The sequence below is a fragment of the Peromyscus eremicus genome, chromosome X, assembly GCF_949786415.1.
Source record: "Peromyscus eremicus chromosome X, PerEre_H2_v1, whole genome shotgun sequence".
Classification (NCBI taxonomy): Eukaryota; Metazoa; Chordata; class Mammalia; order Rodentia; family Cricetidae; genus Peromyscus; species Peromyscus eremicus.
The window spans coordinates 1219547-1240989 of record NC_081439.1 but is presented as its reverse complement, the minus strand read 5'-3'; the positions used below and the strand labels follow the sequence as shown (position 1 = coordinate 1240989).

General features: G+C 40.1%; 1 long non-coding RNA gene across 1 annotated transcript; it reads right to left on the bottom strand.

Moving 5' to 3' along the window:
- Positions 1-1812: 1812 nt before the first annotated feature.
- On the bottom strand, positions 1813-16417 carry LOC131899317 (uncharacterized). The gene is made up of 2 exons (XR_009376077.1): positions 16053-16417; positions 1813-2817 (listed from the first exon to the last, which is right to left on the bottom strand). It is a non-coding gene; the product is annotated as an uncharacterized LOC131899317 (long non-coding RNA).
- Positions 16418-21443: the final 5026 nt, after the last annotated feature.

Here is a 21443-nt window from a genome sequence, read left to right as displayed (position 1 = left end):
AGATATCTGGAAGGAGTTGGGGAAGAATAAAGAATATGATCAAAATACATTGTGTGAAAAAATTAGTAATTTTTTTTAAAGTTTGAAAAAAGAGAAATCATTGTGATCTTTGTTGGACAAAGATTTCTTATACAAACCACCGAAGAGCAGCCCATAAAAGAACAAATAGAAAGATTAATAAAAGGCTGGGTGTGGTGGTGCAGCCCTTTAATCTCAGGATTTGGGAGGCAGATCTCCGTGAGTTTGAAGCTCTCTTGGTCTACATAGAGAGTTTCAGGATAACCATGGCTACAGAGTCAGGCCCTGCCTCAAAAAAAAAAAAAAAAAAAAAAAGAAAAAGAAAAAGAAAAAGAAAAAGAAAAACGAAAGAAAGAAAGAAGAGTAGTGAAAAGAAGCAGGACAATAGGTTGGATAATGGACTTACTTTGAAAGTATATAAAGATCCAGGCCTGGTAGTGCACACCTTTAATCCAGCACTCTAGGGGCAGAGTTAGGCTGATCTCTGAGTTTGAGGCCAGCCTGGTCTACATAGTGAGTTCCAGGACAGCCAGAGAAACACTAGGAAATCCTATCTCAAAAACAACAACAACAAAATCACCAATGAACAAAAAGTATGTAAAGAAACTTTGGTGTGCAACGAGAAAAGAAGAAACAAAATAATAACAGATAAAAGATCTGAACAATGGTTTGTCAAAGAAGTTCAGAAGAGACCCACAATCATTAGGATAATGTAAATCAACATTATAGTATCACTGTATGTACTACAATAGCTACAATTAAAGACTGATATCAGCTAGAGCTGTAGTTAAGTGGTGAAACACATAGCATGCATGAGGCCCTGGGTTTCATCCCTAGTCATTCAAGAAAAAAAAGACTAATAAAATCAAACATTGGGATGGTTGTTAGTTTACTTTCTATTGCTGTGATAAAATACTATGACCAAAAGCAACATGGGGAGGAAAGGATTTATTTGACTTACAGGCTACAGTACATCATCAGAGGAAGCCAAGGCAAGAACTCAAACCAGGAACAAGAATTGAAGTAGAGGCCATGGAGGAACTCTGCTTAATGGCTTGCTCCCAATGGCTTGTTCAGCCTGCTTTCTCATACTACCCAAGATCACTTGCTAGGTGTGATATCACCTACAAGAATATGTTAAGCTGTATGCTTAATGATATATGCCCTCTCTCTATATATGATAATTTCATCAAAATATTTCAGTGCTGAAGGTGTAATTTAGTGGTAGGGTACTTGCCTAGCAAGTGTAAGGTACTGGCTTCCATTCCCAGTACTTCATGTATATTCAGATGCCAAAACACAACTGTATGTTAGAATGCCTTTTCTCTTATGAATATTGTGAAAATGTCTAAGAGAAAGTATACATATGTGTTTATATATATGATATATAAACTGATTATATATATATATATATATATATATATATATATATATATATATATATATATCAGTTCTTTAAAAAGCAATTCTATGGTAGAGTTCCCAACTAGCACACATGAAGCCCTCTGTCCCACCCCCAGTACTTAAAAAAATTAAAGGGTCTCCCTGTGCACATAACTGCATCTCAGCTGTGGGGAGGTTGAAACTTGTATTTCAAATTGACTGAAGAGTACTTGGCATTGCTTGCCTTCTTGCTCAAGCCATAGTCTTTTAAACATACTTCCCCTGTACAGTGGTTGCAGCACCAGGCACTCCTCTTTCCAACTATGGCATAGCTGTTGTGGACTTGACTGTGGTTTCCAGGTGTGCTAGTCAGTTTTTGTTGGCATATAAAATACAGTGACCAGGAGAAGCTTATAGAAGGAAGAGTTTATTTGAGCTTATGGTTCTAGAGGGATCATCCATACTGGTGAGAAAGGCATGTCAGCAATTGGCCAGAGCAGGAAGCTGAGAGATCACATTCTCATCTGCAAACACAAAGCAGAGAGTGAACCGGATGTCAGGTGAAGCTTTAAGTTCTCAAAGCCTGCCCCCAGGGACATACATCCTCCACCAAGGTCACACCATATAAAGATTTCATAACATCCCCTCAAACAGCACCATCAATTGGGGACCAATTATTCAAATACCTGAGTCCATGGGGGAACATTTCTCATTTAAACCACCACATTCCACTTCCTTGTCCCTATAGTCTCATGGCCATATCATAATGCAAAATGCACTTAGTCCTACTATAAAAGTCTCTCTAGTCTTTTACAGTGCAATCATTATTTAAAAGCAAAGTTTCTTCTGAGACTCAAGGCAATCTCTTAACTGTACCTCCCTGTAAAATAAAAAGCAAGTATATATTTCCAACATAAAATGGCAGACTATATAGTCCTGTTCTTTTTTTTTTTTACGTAGATACATTTGTGAGACATCATCTTAGCCAATATAGTAGACATTGTTGTCACTCGCCAAAGTAACCTTGTGTCCTTCTATAGTCCTGTTCTTTAAAGGAGGAATGGGGGCCAGATTGTGGAGATACTTGACCAAAGCAAGACTAAAACCCAATAGGGCAAACACCAACTCCTATAGCTCCATGTTTAATGTCTGGAACTTTAGGTGCAAAGGGTTAGATAACCTAGCTCTCTCCAGCTTTGCTGCCTGCAATTTACATCTCCCTCTTGTGCTGGTTCCACTCCTTGTACACAGCTGTCCTTGGCAGATGTCTCATGGTTCTGGTATCTTCAGCATCTTGAGCTCTCCACCGCAATGCAGGCTTTAGGTTCACAGCTTCACACATGGTTTCAAAAGGCCTCCTGCCCTTTCAGGGCCACACAGAGATTCCTTGCCACCTGTTGCTTGGCCCCAGTAACTCTGAAACAGTAGAGGAAGAAAGCATGACTCATTCACTCTTGCATCTTTTAGGTCTCAAAAGCCACATAGTACAAAGTACCACATAGACAGCACTGCCTAGTTCAGCTGCCAGCTTGGGATGGACCCTCCCCCTCTTTGACCACATTAGCAGTAGTTTTTGTATGTTGAAGCAACTACTTTCTAGAAGCAAACTTTTAAGGTTTTCTCCTTTCACAAGCTGGAGTTTAGGTGGGTAGGGTCTTTCGTCGAGGACACCCTTTCCATTGTTCCACTGAAGACCAGGAGGACTAATCTTCTCAATAGTTTCAGCCTCTCTTTCGGTACAAGCCTTGGCTGTAACCTTAAGCTTCCTAGTGCTGCTTTTCTCTACAAACTTTGTACTTTTTTTCTGGCCCACTTTCTCTTTTTCATTATAAACATGCATAAGAGTTTTAGTAATAATCAAGAGTTTGTTGGTTTCTTCCATTAGGATTATATAAGTTTAATGTATGCTCCAAACTTTGCAAATTTGTCACAATTATGGAACCTTTTAACTGAAGGGACAAGCTTGGTAGTTTCATGCATTCTTTTTTTTTCTCAATATTTTAACATTCACAGCCTCTGTCCTTAATCAGTTCCTTAACATGATGACTTAAAGAATTAAACCAATTTTTCTGGTATCTTTTCTAGCTGGTCATTATCTTGATACATTTCTTCTATAATGGAACACAATGAATCTTTTCCTGTAGACTGATCAAATCCTTCACCACTATTTAATTCCACTGAATTAAACGTCTCCAAAAATTCTGTTGTTTCCCTAATATCCTCAACTAAAAAGTAAAAATGACAAAGAATAATTAGGACAGGAGTCCATGTAGTCAGATATGACGAGCACAGAGAAATAGAAGAGACAATATGATAATAATAGTATTAATAGTAATAATGCCAATAATATAATACAATTTTTATGGGACATTTAATATATGCAAATTATTTAATTTCACATATGATACAATAGACACTGTGCTAAGTGAGGGCCCTATGAAGTGGAGGTCAATATCAATTGTAGTTTGTAGATGAGAAAACTGGGGCAGAGTAGTTATATAATATGCTGAAGATCAAGATGCTAATAAGGGGAGAGAGGGAAAGGCAGGCAAGGCAGAATCTGCAAACCTTGTGTCAAGATATTTTCTCCTCTTCTTTCATGCTAACAGAATGTAGTTGGGTCTACACTTAAGAGTTTCACTTTTTTTTTTCTTTTTTCAAGACAGAGTTTCTCTGTGTAGCTTTGGAGCCTGTCCTGGAACTCGCTCTGTAGATCAGGCTGGCCTCAAACTCACAGAGATCCACCTGCCTCTGCCTCCCAAGTGTTGGGATTAAAGGTGTGCGCCACCACTGCCCAATCACTTTTTTTTTCAATCATGGAGTGTGAACAGAGTGGCACATACTATTTATTCCAGGCAGACGGTCTTAGTTAAGGTTTCTATTGCTATGAAGAAACACCATGACCATGGCAACTCTTATAAAGGAAAAATATCTAATTGGGGTGGCTTACATTTCCAGAGGTTTAGTAGCTCCCCATTATAGTGGGGAGCATGGTGGCATGCAGGCAGACATGATGGTGGAGAGGAGCTGCTACATGTTGATATGCAGGCAACAGGAAGTAGACTGTCTCACTGGGCGTGGCTTGAGCATATATGAACCCTCAAAGTCTGTCTCCTCAGTGACACACTTCCTCCAATAAGACCACACCTACTCCAACAAAGCCAAATTTCCTAATATTGCTACTCCCTTTGGGGGCCATTTTCTTTTAAATCACCACACAGACCTTCATACAGTAGGCAAATCTCTACTCTTCCCTTTTATTGGTTCCCATTGGACTGACCCAACACTAATGGTACAGCCTACAACAATGCTCTAGGAAATGGCAGAACAATAACTTGAAACATGGTTCCTTAATGACCTACTAGAACAAGGGTTAACTTATGAACTGGACCTATTCATCTCATAATTCCCATACAGTAGAGGGTATATATCTATATTTACTTTGTTGTTAGCTCCTATATACATATTCAAATGTTTTATCCTCAATATTCAGCATATTTCTTTTTTTTTGAGCTGAGGATCGAACCCAGGGCCTTGTGCTTGCTAGGCAAGTGCTCTACCACTGAGCTAAATCCCCAACCCACATATTTCTAAGTAGGTAATATTGGGTATAAATTTATAAAGCAGACATTATACCTCTCGTACTGGCATATGATTTGGCACAGTTGAGTGTTGCAACAGAAAGAACTATTTCAGGCAGTTTTCTTCCTTTTCCAAATATATATACTCCTTTAATTCTAAATACATTCTTTAAAAATCCTTCTGAAAGAGAATAAAATACATACCTACATTTTACTAAATTCAATACATTATATATATATATATATATATATATATATATATATATATATATATATATATTTGGTTTTTCGAGACAGGGTTTCTCTGTGTAGCTTTGCGCCTTTCCTAGAACTCACTTGGTAGCCCAGGCTGGCCTTGAACTCACAGAGATCCGCCTGGCTCTGCCTCCCGAGTGCTGGGATTAAAGGCACAGTGTTAAAGCTTTGTCAGTGGGAGACACTGCAGTCATTCCTTGCTCTTGGGTGACTCACTCAGCAGGTTCTTCTAATCTGGACACCTTGTCTAGCATTCAGATCCTGCAGTCTCCTACTGTCTGGCTTCCATAGCATCCCTGGCATTGTAGTCTTGTGATGTGGGTGGCTCCTCTGTTAAGCTCAGCTTTTACAAACATGGGTGACTTCTCCAGTACCCAGCTACTGCAGCTCATATGACTTCCCAGTTACCTAGCTGGTATGTATGGTGTTAGTATTTTTTCTAGTAGCAAGCTTCTATATCATGCTGCAGCCAGCACTACCTAACTAACACCTTACTATGATGTGCCTCTCAGATGATTTGTAATAAAATAATTCTAGTGTAATACTGCTCCATAAAGAGCTTTCTCTGGAACCTGAGGGCAGATTTCCAGCAAGTTCTGATAGTATAGCACCACAGAAATTCTTTTGCTACTCGTGAGCCATGGCTCTGCCCAACAAGGTTTAGATTTCACCCCAGGAAATAGAGGCTTTTCCCTGGGTACCCTGTCCAGCATGCTGTGGTTTAAGGGTATCCTCCAATGAATTGTATTTTTGAGCTTGGCCCTCAGCATGATGGTATTGAGGTTACAGACCATTAATTTTTTTTGAGAGAGGCTCTTGATATATATAGCTCATCTCACATTTATGATTCCTTTGCCTTAGACTCCTCAGTACTGAGATTATAGGAGTGGTGGTTTGAATAGGTATGGCCCCCACAGACTCATATTTGAATGCTTTGCCTATAGAGAATGGCATTATTAAGAGGTGTGGCCTTGTGGAATAAGGGTGGCCTTGTTGAAGGAAGTGTGTCACTGTGGAGGTGGGCTTTGAGGTCTTATAAGCTCAAGTCTGGCCAATGGAACACAGACTCCTTCCGCTGCCTATAAATCAAGATGTAGAACTCTCAGCTCCTTCTCCAGTACCATGTCTGTTGCACACTCCCATGTCTTGGCATGATGATAATGGACTAAACCTCTAAAACTGTAAGCCAGCCCCAATTAAATGTTTTCCTTTATAAGAGTTGCATGGTCATGATGTCTCTTCACAGCAATAGAAACTCCAACTAAGACAATAAGTATGCACCATTACACCAGGCTACAAAGTGGTAGGCCTTAAAGAACTGGAGCCTAGTGGGAGGTGACCAGATCACTTGGGGGACCTATCCTGAAAGGCATTAAAGTAGTTCTCATGGAACCCTGGATGGTCCTCACAAGACGATTATTATAAAAGAGCAAGAATGATCACTTCTTGGTTTCTCCCAGTTTACCACTTCCTATTTACCATGTGATAGCTCCCTCACAAATATTTTCCTACCTTGATGCCATCTGCCATATGGCAACTGAGCCGAAGAAACCCTCACCAAAAGTTGAATCTATGGGATAGCCTGATCTTGGACTTTCAGTCCCTAAAACTTTCATATAAATATGCTTCTTTCCTTTATGTTACTCCTAGGGAAGTATATTAGTCCATTAATAGATAATTGACTGACACATGGCCCTAGAGAAATTGACTATGCCTTGTGTCTACTATTTCTTTATTGTTTAGGGTTCTTTATTAGCTAATATTTTGTTACAGCAATCTCACTATATCTAAAAATCTTTGTTAAATTTTCTTCATTCAAAATAATGTGTGGTTTCTCCCTCCTGATTAGACAAATACAGTAAGAAATAGGCTCCTCGCTGGACTTGTTCATAATTAATTTTTGTATTATTTTATTAATATTTATTTTATGTATGTGAATGACCTGAAGCACACCAGAAGAGGGAATCAGATCCCATTACAGATGGTTGTAAGCCACCATGTGGTTGCTGGTAATTGAACTCAGACTCTCTGGAGGAGCAGCCAGTGCTCTTAACCACTGGGCCATCTCTCCAGACTCCATAATTAATTTTTTAATATATTATTTTCCTGAGGATTCTGATAACCATGTGAATGCATAAAATGAGTTAAACCTGCTGTGCAGCGGTGGCGCATTCCTTTAATCCTGGCACTTGGGAGGCAGAGGCAGGCAGATCTCTGTGAGTTTGAGGCCAGCCTAGTTTACAAAACAAGTTCTGGGACAGCCAGGACTGTTACACAGAGCGACCCTATCTTGAAAAATAAAAAATAAAAAACAAAAACAACAACAACAAAAAAGAAATGAATTAAACCTGACACAGACTTGGCAGGCACAAATACTATTTCATATCACTTGGTACACACCTCAGATTTTCTTTATCCATTTGGTAGTGTATACTCAGGTTGATTCTATATCTTAGCTATTGTAAATAGTGCCAAGATAAACAGGATAGCACCAGTATCTTCAATATATTGATTCATTTCCTTTGGAATTATATATATATATATATATATATATATATATATATATATATATAAAGGTATTTCTATTTATTTAGGTTTTTCAAGACAGAGTTTCTCTGTGTAGTGCTGGCTGTCCTGGAACTCACTGTGTAGACCAGGCTGGCTTCAAACTCACAGAGATCCACCTGCCTCTGCCTCCAGAGTACTGGGATTAAAGGTGTGTGCCACCACCACCTGGCAGGTATTTCTAGTTTTTAACTTATTCCATATTCCTTGGATTTGTTTTCTTCTTTTGCTTTGCCTTCCTTTTCTTTCCTCTTTTTTTTTCTTTTTGTAAGCAAGGTTCTCATCTCACTCTATAGCTCCATCTGGCCTCAGACTCCCAGTCTTCTTCCTTCCACTTTTAAAAAACAGTTTTGTATTATTTCTAATTATGTGTGTCTATTGTGTGAGCATGTGTATGTGTGTGCACATGCCCACAAAGGCTACAGGAGTCAGATCCCTTGGAGCTGGAATTAGTTACAGTTGGTTGTGAATCACTCCAATGTGGTTTCTGGGAATCAAACTCTGGTCCTCTGGAAAAGCAGTATGTGCTCTTACCAATGAGCCATCTCTCCAGCTTTTCCCTCCTCCTCCTCTTCTTTCCTCCTCCTCCTTTTTTTTTTCGAGACAGGGTTTCTCTGTGGAGCTTTGCACCTTTCCTGGGACTCACTTGGTAGCTCAGGCTGGCCTCGAACTCACAGAGATCCGCCTGGCTCTGCCTCCCGAGTGCTGGGATTAAAGACGTGCGCCACCACCGCCTGGTTTCCTCCTCCTCTTTTAAAAAAATTTTTTTTGGAGACAGGTTTCTCTGTAACCCTTGCTGTACTGGAACTTGCTTTGTAGACCAGGGTGGCCTCAAACTCACAGAGAACTGCCTGCCTCTGTCTCCCAAGTGTTGGGGTTAAAGTTGTGTGCCACCATGCCTGAGTTTGCCTCCACTTCTTAAGTGCTGAGATTACAGGAATGTTCACCATGCCCAGTTTTTCTTTATTTTGCATTATGTACCAAATTCCAACAGCATGTACAAATGTTCTCTTTTCTTCACACTTTCACCAACATTTGTTATTTTCTCCTAATCATTTTTATAACTGCTATCCTAACAAGTGTGAGATAGTGTCTCACAAAAGTACAAACTTTTGGTTTGTACTTCCCAGATAAATAGTGACATTAAATACCTTTTTATAATCAATTAGCCCAGATGGTACCAAAAGCTAAGAAGAAAGCTTCTGCCCCTCACCAAGCCGAAGCCAATGTGAAAGTCTTGAATGCCAACAAGGCAGTGCCAAAAAGTATCCATGGCCACAAAATGATCTGCATGTCACCCATCTTCTGGCTGCCCAAGACCTTGCCGCTCCAGAGGCAGCCCAAATACCCTTGAAAGATTGCACCCAAGAGAAACAAGCTTGACCACTATGCCATCATCCAATTCTCCCTGACTACTGAGTCAGCCGTGAGGAAGATAGAATCAACGCATTCATTGTGGATGCCAAGGGCAACAAGCACCAGATCAAATAGGCTGTGAAGAAACTCTATGACACTGGTGTGGCCAAAGTCAATATCCTTATAAGACCTGATGCAGAGGAGAAGGCACGTATTCAGTTGGCTCCTGTTTATGATGCTCTGGATGTTGCCAACAAAATTGGGATCGTCCAAACTGAATTCAGCTGGCTAATTCTAAATACATATTTTTTTTTTTTTTGGTTTTTTTGAGACAGGGTTTCTCTGTGTAGCTTTGCGCCTTTCCTGGAACTCACTTGGTAGCCCAGGCTGGCCTCGAACTCATAGAGATCCACCTGCCTCTGCCTCCCGAGTGCTGGGATTAAAGGCGTGCGCCACCACTGCCCGGCCATATTTTTTTTCACCATAAAAATACCCTTTCGGCTGGGCGGTGGCGATGCACACCTTTAATCCCAGCACTTGGGAGGCAGAGCCAAGCAGATCTCTGTGAGTTCAAGGCTAGCCGGGTCTACAGAGCGAGATTTAGGACAGGCACCAAAACTACACAGAGAAACCCTGTCTCAAAAAACAAACAAACAAACAAACAAACAAACAAAAAACCAAACAACCAAACCAAAAAAAACCCTTTCACGTACCTCTTGATCATATTTGCATCTTCTTTGGAAAAATGTGAATTCAGATCTTTTACATGTTTTACACTCAGGTTATTTGGTTTTCTGATACTGTATTTCATGAGTTGCTTATATAGTCTGGATTTTACCCATTATCAGATATTTGGCTTATAATCTTTTTCCTGATCCATAGGCTGATTTTTAATTTTATTCATTCTTTCTTTTGCTGTGTAGAGACTAAGGGGCAGTAAAAGGAAGGAAATGGTGAGCTGTGGGTCAAAGGGTACACGCCTGTAGTTATGCATAACTGTAGATTTCTATGTATAGAAGGATTACAGTTACTATTTTAGTGTATTTGAAAATTTGATAAATGGGAGCTGGGGATGTAGCTCAATGGTAGAGCACTTGCATAGCATATACAATGTTCTAGGTTCAAGCCTCAATATTACAAAAAAGGACATGTGTTAAACAAGCAAGTTTTAAAAGGTCAACATGAACTATAGGAGGTGACAAATACGATTTTTTACATAATCGTTTCCTATCAAGTGTACATAACAATGCAAAGAATTGTGCAAAAGTATACCATAGTCTTTTATTATTTTCCTTTTGTGGTTGGTATTCATGTCTTTTCTGAAAATCTTTATCTATAGCAAAGTCATAAAGATGTTTAATGCTTTCTTGTAAATGTTTTACTAATGTGTTGGCAAGATGTCTTAGTGGTAAAAGTACTTTCTGTGCAACTCTAAAGACCTAAGTTTGATCCTCTGAATCCATTTAAGTATGGAAGGAGAGAACCAACTACATAAAATTGTCTTCTGACATCACACACATCTGCATACTTCTCTAATGATAATACATAATTTTTTGAAGTTGTATTGTTAAAAAAAAAAGCAAATCTAGGAAGGGTTTTTGGTGTGTGGTATTGTTACTGGAGCCCTGTCCATACAGCCTGGCTCTGAGTTCAATGCTCATCCTTTTTGGGAGAAGAGGACATAATATGTAGAGAAATAGAAATATGAATTTATTTATAGATTGGTTATAATTTGAGATGATCTAACACCACTTGCTGAAAACACTACCTTGTCCATTGTGGGAGGCCCATTCCAAAACTGTCTATTTTTATTGATTTATTTGTTTGTTCTTTTTCTTTATGCATTTTACTAATTTCTAGAGGACAAGGAGATTACTTTGTATAGCTGTGTGGTCACGACACAGGTGTATGGGTTCACGCAGATCCATGGAATGAAGATTCAGAGGCATCTTAAGAATGAATCTAGTCTTTCATGGCTGCAGGGGGGTTCAGCCTCGAAGGACTGAAGCATCTTCCCTTGGCCTCGGGCATTTTTATTTTTCTCCATTACAGTTTAGCCAGTTAATTTTTTTTTTTTCGAGACAGGGTTTCTCTGTGTAGCTTTGCGCCTTTCCTGGAACTCGCTTTGGAGACCAGGCAGGCCTCGAACTCACAGAGATCCGCCTGCCTCTGCCTCCCGAGTGCTGGGATTAAAGGCGTGCGCCACCACCGCCCGGCTGCCAGTTAATTTCTATATGCTCAAAACAACCTGAAAGGAGCTCCCAACAATCCAATGCTAAGTGCAAATTCCTCTCAGCTGGTCTTGTTTCCTCAGACTGGAAGCCTCTGTGTCCTCATCCCAATGGCTCTCAGCTGAACTGCTGCTGGAAAGCCTGAAGCTTAACCAGCTAAAAGCTTCTAGATTCTGGTTCTCACGCCTTATATACCTTTCTGTTTTCTACCACCACTCCCTGGGAGTAAAGGCTTGCTTTCTGGGATTAAAGGTGTGAGTCACCACGCTTGGCTGTATCCTTGAACACATGGATCTCTGCCTCTGGAATGCTAGGATTAAAGGCATGTGCTACCACTGCCTATCCTAAGTATCTAGTGGCTTTTCTGTTCTCTGACCCCAGATAAGTTTATTAGGGTACACAATATTTTGGGGAACAAAATACCACCACAAAGTATAGGCAGGACAAAGAGAGAGAATTCTGGGAAGTGGAATGCTGAGGCAGGGAGATGCTGCCAACCGCCGCCATGTAAAGCGAGATGTAAGGTACCAGTAAGCTACGAGCCACATGGCAACTTATAGACTAATAGATATGGGTTAATTTGAGATATAGGAACTAGATAGCAAGAAGCCTGAGCCATTAGGCCAAACAGTTTAAATAATATAAGCGTCTGTGTGTTTATTTTATAAGTGGGCTGCGAGACTGCCAGGGCTTGGCAGGAGCTGGAGAGAAACTCTCCAGCTACACAAGACAATACTTTATCTATAGGTAACATTGGTATAATGCACTCAAAAATTTGTGAAAAGGGTAAAACCTCTCCATGATATATGATAGACAAATTTTATGATAGGTGAACTCAATAGTGCTAGTAAGTGGCTGAACAGTGTTTCAAACCTGGTGTCTTGGCATGTGGCAGATATTCAATAGATGTTTGTTGAATGAATAAATCAATAAATGAATAAACAATTACCTTTAACTTTCAAATAAAAATGTTCATTATTTTCATTAACATCAGCAATAAATAGTAATATTCTCTTACAAGTGCTACTTGACATTACAAGTACTACTCGACATTGCTCTGAACACTAATAGCTAATGCAATAGAACATGACATAATTAGAATAAACATTTGAAAAGAAGACTGAGTATCACTTTTAACAGAATGTGATATAATGTCCAGGAAAAGCCACAAACTATAAAAAGCAACTAGCTTTCATATTAGAATTTGATAATTAGATTGATTAAGAAATAAAATTACAAAATCAATAGATTTTCTCCATGGAAATAGAACAAAAGTATGTACTGTGGTTTGTTTGAGGAGGTTGTTTTGTTTATTTTGGTTGGCAGATTGGTTTTGGTTTGCTTTTTGAGACAGGGTCTTACTATGTAGCACTGGCTGGCCTGCAACTCACTATGTAGACCAGACTGGCCTTGAACTCACAGAAATATCCCTGCTTCTGCCTCCCACATGCTGGGATTAAAGGCTTGTTCACCACACCCAACTTCCCAACCATCTATTTACATGGGATTTGGGGATCTAAACTCAGGTCATCACACTTTCAAGCAATCACTTTACCTAAAGTCTGGACAATCTCTTCAGCCCTCAGTTTTATCATATTTAAAAGAAGAAATGTTGTTTCACTATTAGGAAAAGAATTTGTACTATATCAAGCTGATGAAAGAAAATGCTGGCCGTACTTTCAGGAGGGGAGACTAAAATCTTCTTAGATTATGGATTAATTTATAGAAAAATGTCTGCTATAAATCAAACGGTGAAGGAATAGCACTTACACAACTTAAGTAAAACATAGCTCTCTGAACAGATGAAGATAGGTCTCTTCTGTATCCCAGAATCTAATCAGTATTTATATGTATAATACAGCTATCTGGCTTAAAAGGGCTTATTGGGAAATGTTATCATTTATACTATTTTCTACAGAGAAAATATTTTACTGTTTAAAATAACCCTGGACTTTTAAATTATAACTTGTTTTTATGTTCAGAAAAAAAAAGAAATGTTGGCCAGGTATTGTAGTATATATCTATAATCCTAGCACTCGAGACACTGAGGCAGGAGAATCATGACTTTGAGGCTACCTTTACCTACACAGAACAACCATGTATGCATGTATGTATATATGTATGTATGTATATGTATTAGTCAGGGTTTTCTAAACTAACAGAACTTAAAAAATGAATCTCTACATAAATACAGAAAGGGGATTTATTAGAATGACTTACAGACTGTGGTCCAGCTAATCCAACAACAGCTGGATGTGGATGGAAAGTCTAAGGATCCAGTAGTTGCTCAGTCCATGAGGGTAGAAGTCTCAGCAGGTCTTCAGTATACAATGGAATCCTGAAGAAGTAGGCTCTAACGCCAATGAAGAAATGGACTTTCTAGCAAGGTTTGGGCAAGCAGGCAAAGAGCAAAATCTTTCTTCTTCCATGTCCTTATATAAGCTTCCAGCAGAAGGTGTGGCCCAGTTTAGATCTGGATTAATGATCTGAATTAAAGATCTAGATTAAAGGCATGTCTTCCTACCTCAAAGATCCAGATTACAAGTGGATCTTCCTACTTCGAATTAAAGAAAAAATCCCTCATAGGTGTGTCCTACATTTTGGGGTTTTAGTTTCAGATGTAGTCAAGTTGACAACCAAGAATAGCCATCACAGTATATGTAGAAAAACTTTGTCTCAAGAAAAAGGAGGTGAGAAGACCCGTGACATCTCACTGGGTAAATACACTTGTCACCAAGCCAGTTGATAGTTCAATAACCAGAATCCATATGGTAGAAGGAGAGTGATGGATCATTCTGACTCCATCTTAAGGATGGAAGACATTTTGCCAAAAAGTCAAAGAAAGTTCTTCTGTTTGCTGCAAAATTCAAGTTGGCCATGCTTTAACCTGTTTCTGGAATTTGACATGCTCCCTACTCTATGGAGTTTTACTCACACCTTGAATGTTCCCTGATAAGATAAGATGCTCTGCCAAATAATTTTGAAATGTCCAGCCAAGTTCCTACTAATCAAAATTCCTCTGGAAATCCTCCAACCCTTGAATACACCCTAGTCTTGCAGTTTTGCTGGACTATATATACCATATCATCTGTGTTCAAAGCTATTTTTTTCAAACCCCACATTAGGGTCCCATCTGGCAGAAAATTTGACCAAAGAATCTGGATAATGATCTTTACTCTCAACTTCTGCAAGTTGTCCTCAGACTTCTATGTGTCTTACCATAATACACACACACACACACACACACACACACACACACACACACACACACACACTTAAAAAAACCTGGCCAGGTGTGGTGGCACACATCTTTAATCCCAGCACTTGGGAGGCAGAAGTAGGTGGATTTCTTGAGTTCAAGGCCAGCATGGTCTACAAAGCAAGTTCTAAGACAGCCAGGGCTGTTACACAGAGAAGCCCTGTATAAAAAAAAAACATTAAATAGATAAAATAAAATAATATTCAAGAATGTTAAAGAAAATGCCAAAAAAATAACAGTATCACTAGCTCTATTTATTTTAAAACTTAAAAGTATCTTCAAAGTCAATTTATTCTTTAGAGGGAATATATATATATCAGAAGAACAAATTATTGTTGTGGGATGTCCTGTATGTTGTAAATATATGTTGCTATGATTGATTGATAAATAAAACACTGATTGGCCAGTAGCCAGGCAGGAAGTATAGGTGGGACTAGCAGAGAGGAGAATTAGGGGAACAGAAAGGTGGAGTCAAAGAGATGCTGCCAGCCTCCCTGATGAGGAGCAAAATGTAAAGTGGCATGCATGCAAGCATTCACACATACATCACAAACAATAACAATAACAATAACGACAACTTGCAACATAAGCCAGTTGTGGGACACATGTCTGTAATCCCAGCATTCGGGGTATTGAGACAAAGGATCCCAAGTTGGAGGTCAGATTGGACTATACAGAGTTACAAGCCATTTGGGCCAAAAAGACTGTCTCAAAAATCTACAAAAGCAAAGAGTAAAAGTAAGAACAAGACACTGCTAAGAGAGAGCACCTAACTAGTATGTTCAAGGCTATGGGTTCAATCCTTAGCACTTCTAAATATATAAGTAAGAATAAAATATTAAGAAAAAAACCAAAGAAATAATGAAAGGGCAGATATAATCAAGGGCAGAAATTAAGGCAAGATACATAAGGACCAGCCAAGTTAAAACAAATTTTTAAATAGTATTTCAGAAACTTGTTCACTTGTTACTGACTCCTACATGACGCAGATCTGATTCCATAGACTTCAAAACACACAAAATGAACCCAAGACCACATGTCACAGACTTATCACTCACCCAGCAGTGATTCCTTCCTCATGCTCACAGATACCCAACACCCTAAAGACTTTGGGTCACTTACTCCAGGGTTCCTTCCCATCTTTCATCCCAGACACTAAATGATTGCATCACTTCCCCACAAACCCCAGTCAACTCACTGTACCTCTGAGAAACTTGAAATCCATGTCCCAACACCCCTGTGTAAAGATCTTACATCAGTGCTTAACTAGCAGTAAATCCGTTAAACTTACTCAGGTCCCTCAAGCTACTTGCAGCGGCCTTTGAGTCCTTGGACTCGCTGGGTATATACGCAGTGTCAGTGAGCAAGTCATCGTTCGCCAACAATAACACCAGGTGCACGTACCCTGAGTCTATGTGGGCATGCCAGTCCGAGAAGAGGCAGGCTTTCCAAGGTTCTTCGGTGACTTTCGTCAAACCAGGTGGTTGGTGCCTTGGGAGAGTCTCTACCGGAACCGACATCTTGGGAGGATGGTCATTCCGCCCGGGGCACCTCATCTTCCCTAGTAGGGTTTCTCGGGTGCGGGAGATGGCGGGCGGCATGAGGTGGCTCAGTCAGGCCTCAGGGCGGAGGCCCTAGACAGCCCTCCCCCCAGCACTTCCAGTCCTATCTGACGCCACCCACGCCTCCTGTGACACCCACAGCTCCTGTGACAGCCCTCAGAGCCCACCTGGCGGCGCCACTGTCACAAGCTCTGACACTGACTGGAGCCACAAATAGGTTGGGTTTTCTGCCGGAAACGACTAGCATCCGGGCAGTAACGGAACTTTTGTAGTTGCTGGGTGTGGGAAATGGGGCAGGAGAAAGGAGGAGGTGTCATAGTCTCAGACTTAGGCCAGGAAACTAAAGTCCCTGGCAGCGGGTGTTTCACCTTTGCAGATGATTCTACACTGGGGACCAAGGATCTGTGGAGGAAGTCATGGAGTGTGTGTGAATTATTCAGCAGCCCAGGGCAAAACTTGTAGACATTTTCCAAGATTCAAAAGACGAGGGAATTGGTACTTTCTGGAAGGTGGAGAGGAAAAGTCAAAAGCAGTTAAACGCAGATGTGTTCAGTGGTCTTTGATTCCAGAGGTGAAAACGCTGCCCATGATGGCTATTCCTGATTTAGCCTTGTTCAGTCTATTGAGTCTCTGTTCTCAGAATTAATGTCCCAAAGAAGGAATGTAGAGGGAGTACCAGGAATGTTACAGTTCCTAACGCAATGTTTCATTTCCAAAACAAATAAAACATAAATTTTGTTCTCAGTGCTCCGGAGGCTGAGGATCACAAGTTTCAGGCCAGCCTGGACAATAGTGCAAGACCTTGTCTCGAAAGAAAAAAAAAAAAAAGGAAAAGTTAATCCTATGAGAGTTATTTTTAACCTGGTTTGTGGACTGAAAGTTCTTTTGAATTATACTGAATATGAACTTTGATGAAACTCCTTTGAGGTCTCAAGTACAGGGCCAGTTTTCAAAACTATTTCTTGTTTTATTTGAAAAGGCTGCTTTCAGTTGTTGGGTTCAACATTATGTACATGTGTTAGTTGAGCTGTTTAACTTGAGTTTATCTTGCCAGCTTTGGGAGTATACAGGTACAGTCAGGATTACATATGGAAGCCAGCTGGGCAACATAGCAAGACTCCATGTCAAACAGCTGAAGGCCTAGGTGTGTAGCTCAGTGGTACAGCACTGCATAGCATGTGCAAAATATTAAATTCAATCTCTAGCACCACAAAAAATGATTTCTGTTTGCTTATTAATTATGAGGTACAGATAAACATTCTTTTATTTTTTTGAGACAGGGTTTCTCTGTGTAGCCCTGTCTGTCCAGGAACTTGCTCTGTAGACCAGGCTGGCCTCAAACTGGGAGATCTACCTACCTCTGCCTCCCAAGTACTGAGATCAAAGGCATGTGCCGCCCGTGTTGGGCTTCAGATATATATTCCTTATTGTTGATAAGACATATTTTCCTTGTGTCAGTCAATTTCTGCTTTGGATAGTTTGAAGTTTAATTACTAAATAAATGTACCACAGACTTGAGAGGACCAAATCAACCAGGGTTACATAGTGAGAACTTGTCTCAACCACTCCATGACCATCTTAACTGAGCATACAGTTTCAACCTTCTTTTTATCCCTAGGCAAGGGAGAAACAAGAGAGACATAGAAAAAAAGAAAAAAAAGAGAGAGACATAGAAAAGGATTATGAACTGGAGACTTAACAGGCATGGCTTGGGCTTCAGAGGTCTGGAATGAGACGCAGGGAAATCTGTTGATTGGTATGCCATAATCCAAGGTCATGATATACCTGTAAGCCTTGAAAATATTTTAGTTATTCTAACTTTGGCATCATCAGCATAGGATAGAAACAAGAGGTAAGGGAAATTTGAGATATATTAATTTTGTACCACCAGTCCCCCACACATATTTACTTAATGGCCAACATGTCCACATGCAAAATTGAGCAGAAAAGATCTGGTCCAAAGATTATAGTTGCAAACAAGACATATACACTATGCATGCAGAGATGCCAGGTAGTATTAGAAAAATAGTCTTGCCTCTTTTACTAGGACCCAACAACATGGGGCTTAATTCATACCGAAGTGGTGAAGGTGGCCATGATCATCATCTAGAAGTACTACTACTGTACTTGGACCTTTTCGTTGGTACTGCCGGCTCCTCAGTAATGACAGGGAGACTTATTATTAATTATAAAAGCTTGGCCATAGCTTAGACTTGTTACTAACTAGCTCTTACAACTTAAATTTAACCCATTTCTATTAATCTACATATTGCCACATGGCTCGTGGCTTTACCTGTCCTCCAGCATGTCTTGCTCCCTCTGCGTCTCCTGGTGACCCTGCCTTTCTTCTTCCCAGTGTCCTCTGTGTCTGGCTGGCCCACCTATACCTCCTGCCTAGCTAATGGCCATTTAGCTTTTTATTAAACCAATAAGAATGTGCCTTGGCAAAGACACATCTTCACAGTGTGCAAAAAGATAATTTCACAACATACTACTATATGGGCTTGGTTAAGGACTTCCACACCAAGAAGTGAGTATGCAAGGACATTGCCATTATCCCCAGCAAAAAACTTCCCCAACAAGCTAGCATGTTATACATCTGAAGCAGATTTCTGTGAAAGAAAGCTCTATCAAGTTGCAGGAGAAGAGGAGAGATAATTATGTTCCTGAGGTCTCAGCCCTGGATTGGGAGATCACTGAGATATATCCTGACACCAAGGAAACACTAAAGCTTCTGGACTTCAGCAGTTTGTCCAACATGCAAGTCATTCAACCTACAGTAGGGATGAATTTCAAAACACCATGCGAAGCCATTTTAATCTTTTTGGCTGTTCTGTAATTTTTTCAACAAACCTTGGGACAACTTTTTAAAAAGAAAAATAGTCTTGCCGGGCGTTGGTGGTGCACGCCTTTAATCCCAGCACTCGGGAGGCAGAGCCAGGCGGATCTCTGTGAGTTCGAGGCCAGCCTGGGCTACCAAGTGAGTTCCAGGAAAAGGCGCAAAGCTACACAGAGAAACCCTGTCTCGAAACCCCCCCCCCCAAAAAAAAAGAAAAGAAAAGAAAAGAAAAGAAAAATAGTCTTAATATTTTCTCAATGTTTAATTAAAACCTTTAATCTAATTAGAATTTAGTCTGGTGTATGGTGTGACATGTAACATCGAACTGTTTTTGCTGAAGCAAATAAAAACAGTCAAGACTTAGGTAGGGAGAGACTGACTGGAAAGAAAAGCTATAAATGTAGTATCATTTATAGAATCATAATAGTTTTATTTTGCTGTGGTTTAGAGAAACATTCATTTTGAAATGTGAGAGAATGATTTGAAACTTCAGAGAGCTTACAGAAAATAAATTTGCTGGTGGTGCACACTTTTAACCCTAGCACTCGGGAGGCAGAGGCAGGCAGAGCTCTGTGAGTTCAAGGCCAGCCTGGTCTACAGAGTGAGTTCCACGACAGTCAAGGCTACATAGAGAAATCCTGTCTTGAACAACCAAATAAATAAATAATAAGAAGAAATAAAAATAAATAATAAACAAATTTGCAAGAACAAAACCCCTTTAAAACTGAATATATTTTAGAGGGATAACTTCCTGTCAGAATTCACTATTCATTTCCCTTGTTTATATAGTTTCTTCCTACATATTTGGTTTATCTCTGCATGCTAACTACCTTTTTTGAACCAGAGTCTCACTATGTAGTTCTGGCTGGCCACACCTGATTTCCTTCCCTACTCTACTTTCTTTTTTCTTTTTCTTTTTTTTTTTTTGAGACAGGGTTTGTCTGTGTAGTTTTGGTGCCTGTCCTGGATCTCGCTTTGTAGACCAGGCTGGCCTCGAACTCACAGAGATCTGCCTGGCTCTGCCTCCCAAGTGCTGGGATTAAAGGTGTGTGCCACCACTGCCCGGCCCTTCCTTACTTTCATAAAGCCTTTTATATTTGGTTTTGAAATGCTTGAAGATTTCTAAGATGCCATTGAACTAATACAATAACAAAAGAAGAAATAAACCTGGCAGAGGCAGGCAGACCTCTGAGTTTGACTCCAGCCTGGTCTACATAGTGAGTTCCAGGACAGACAGGACTATGTAGAGAGACCCTGCCTCAAAAATAAAAATAAACACAAACAATGAGGCTGGAGAGATGACTCAGTGGTTAGAAGCACTTACTGCTCTTTCAGAGGATCCAGGTTCGGTTCCAGCATCCACATGGTGTCTCACAGCCACCCACAACTCTAGCTCCAAGCAATCTAATCTTTGTGGGCACCAGGAAAACATGTGGTGCACATACATTCAGACAGGCAAAATACTCATGCACATAAAAATAAAAATAAATCTTTAAAAAAAATAATCAGGCTGGAGAGATGGCTCAGAGGTTAAGAGCACTGATTGCTCTTCCAGAGGTCCTGAGTTAAATTCCCAGCACCCACATGGCGGCTCACAACCATCTGTAATGAGATCTGGCACCCTCTTCTGTATACATAATAAATAAATAAATCTTTAAAAAAAGGAAATAAACATATCAAATACCAGATAAGAGAATATTATCTATATTTGATATGATTGAACAATTAAGAAACTAAAGAAACCGTGCAAAGAAGCTACCAGAATTGATAGGTAGTTTTTAAAACATCTATTTTTAATGTATGTGTCTGTGTCTGCCACATATGTGCAGGTACCCACAATGCCAGAAGAAGATGTCAGATCTGCTAGAGCTGAAGTCAGAGGCAGTTGTGAATTTTTGTCAGCAGGGCCTTGGGGGCTAAAGCATAGCCTGTGGCTTTACACATGCTAGGCAAGCACTCTACCAGCTGAGGTACATACCTAACCTGAGACAGTCTTGTATATGGCCTAGAATGGCTTTGAACTCACCATTATCCTTCTGCCTTAGCCTCTGTTGGCTGGAATTACAAGCATGCCTTACCATACCTGGCTGTTGGATGCTTTTGACCTTGGATTTTTAAAAACTGTTTGAGACTGTAATTTAACTACAACTTTTCTTCCTTCCCTTTCCTTTCTCCAAACCCTCCCAAATATACCCCTGCTTGCTCTCCTTCAAATTCATGGCCTCTTTTTTGTTTATTTGGGCTTTTGGGGGGAGGGGCTTAGAGTTAGTCTGGGTTTTAGGGGATTACTTTTTTGAGACAAGGTTTTATGTAGCAGGTTGGCCTCTAGCTCCCTTGGTAGTTGAAGCTATACTTGAATTTCTGATCCTTCTGCCTTGGCCACCATGCTCAGCT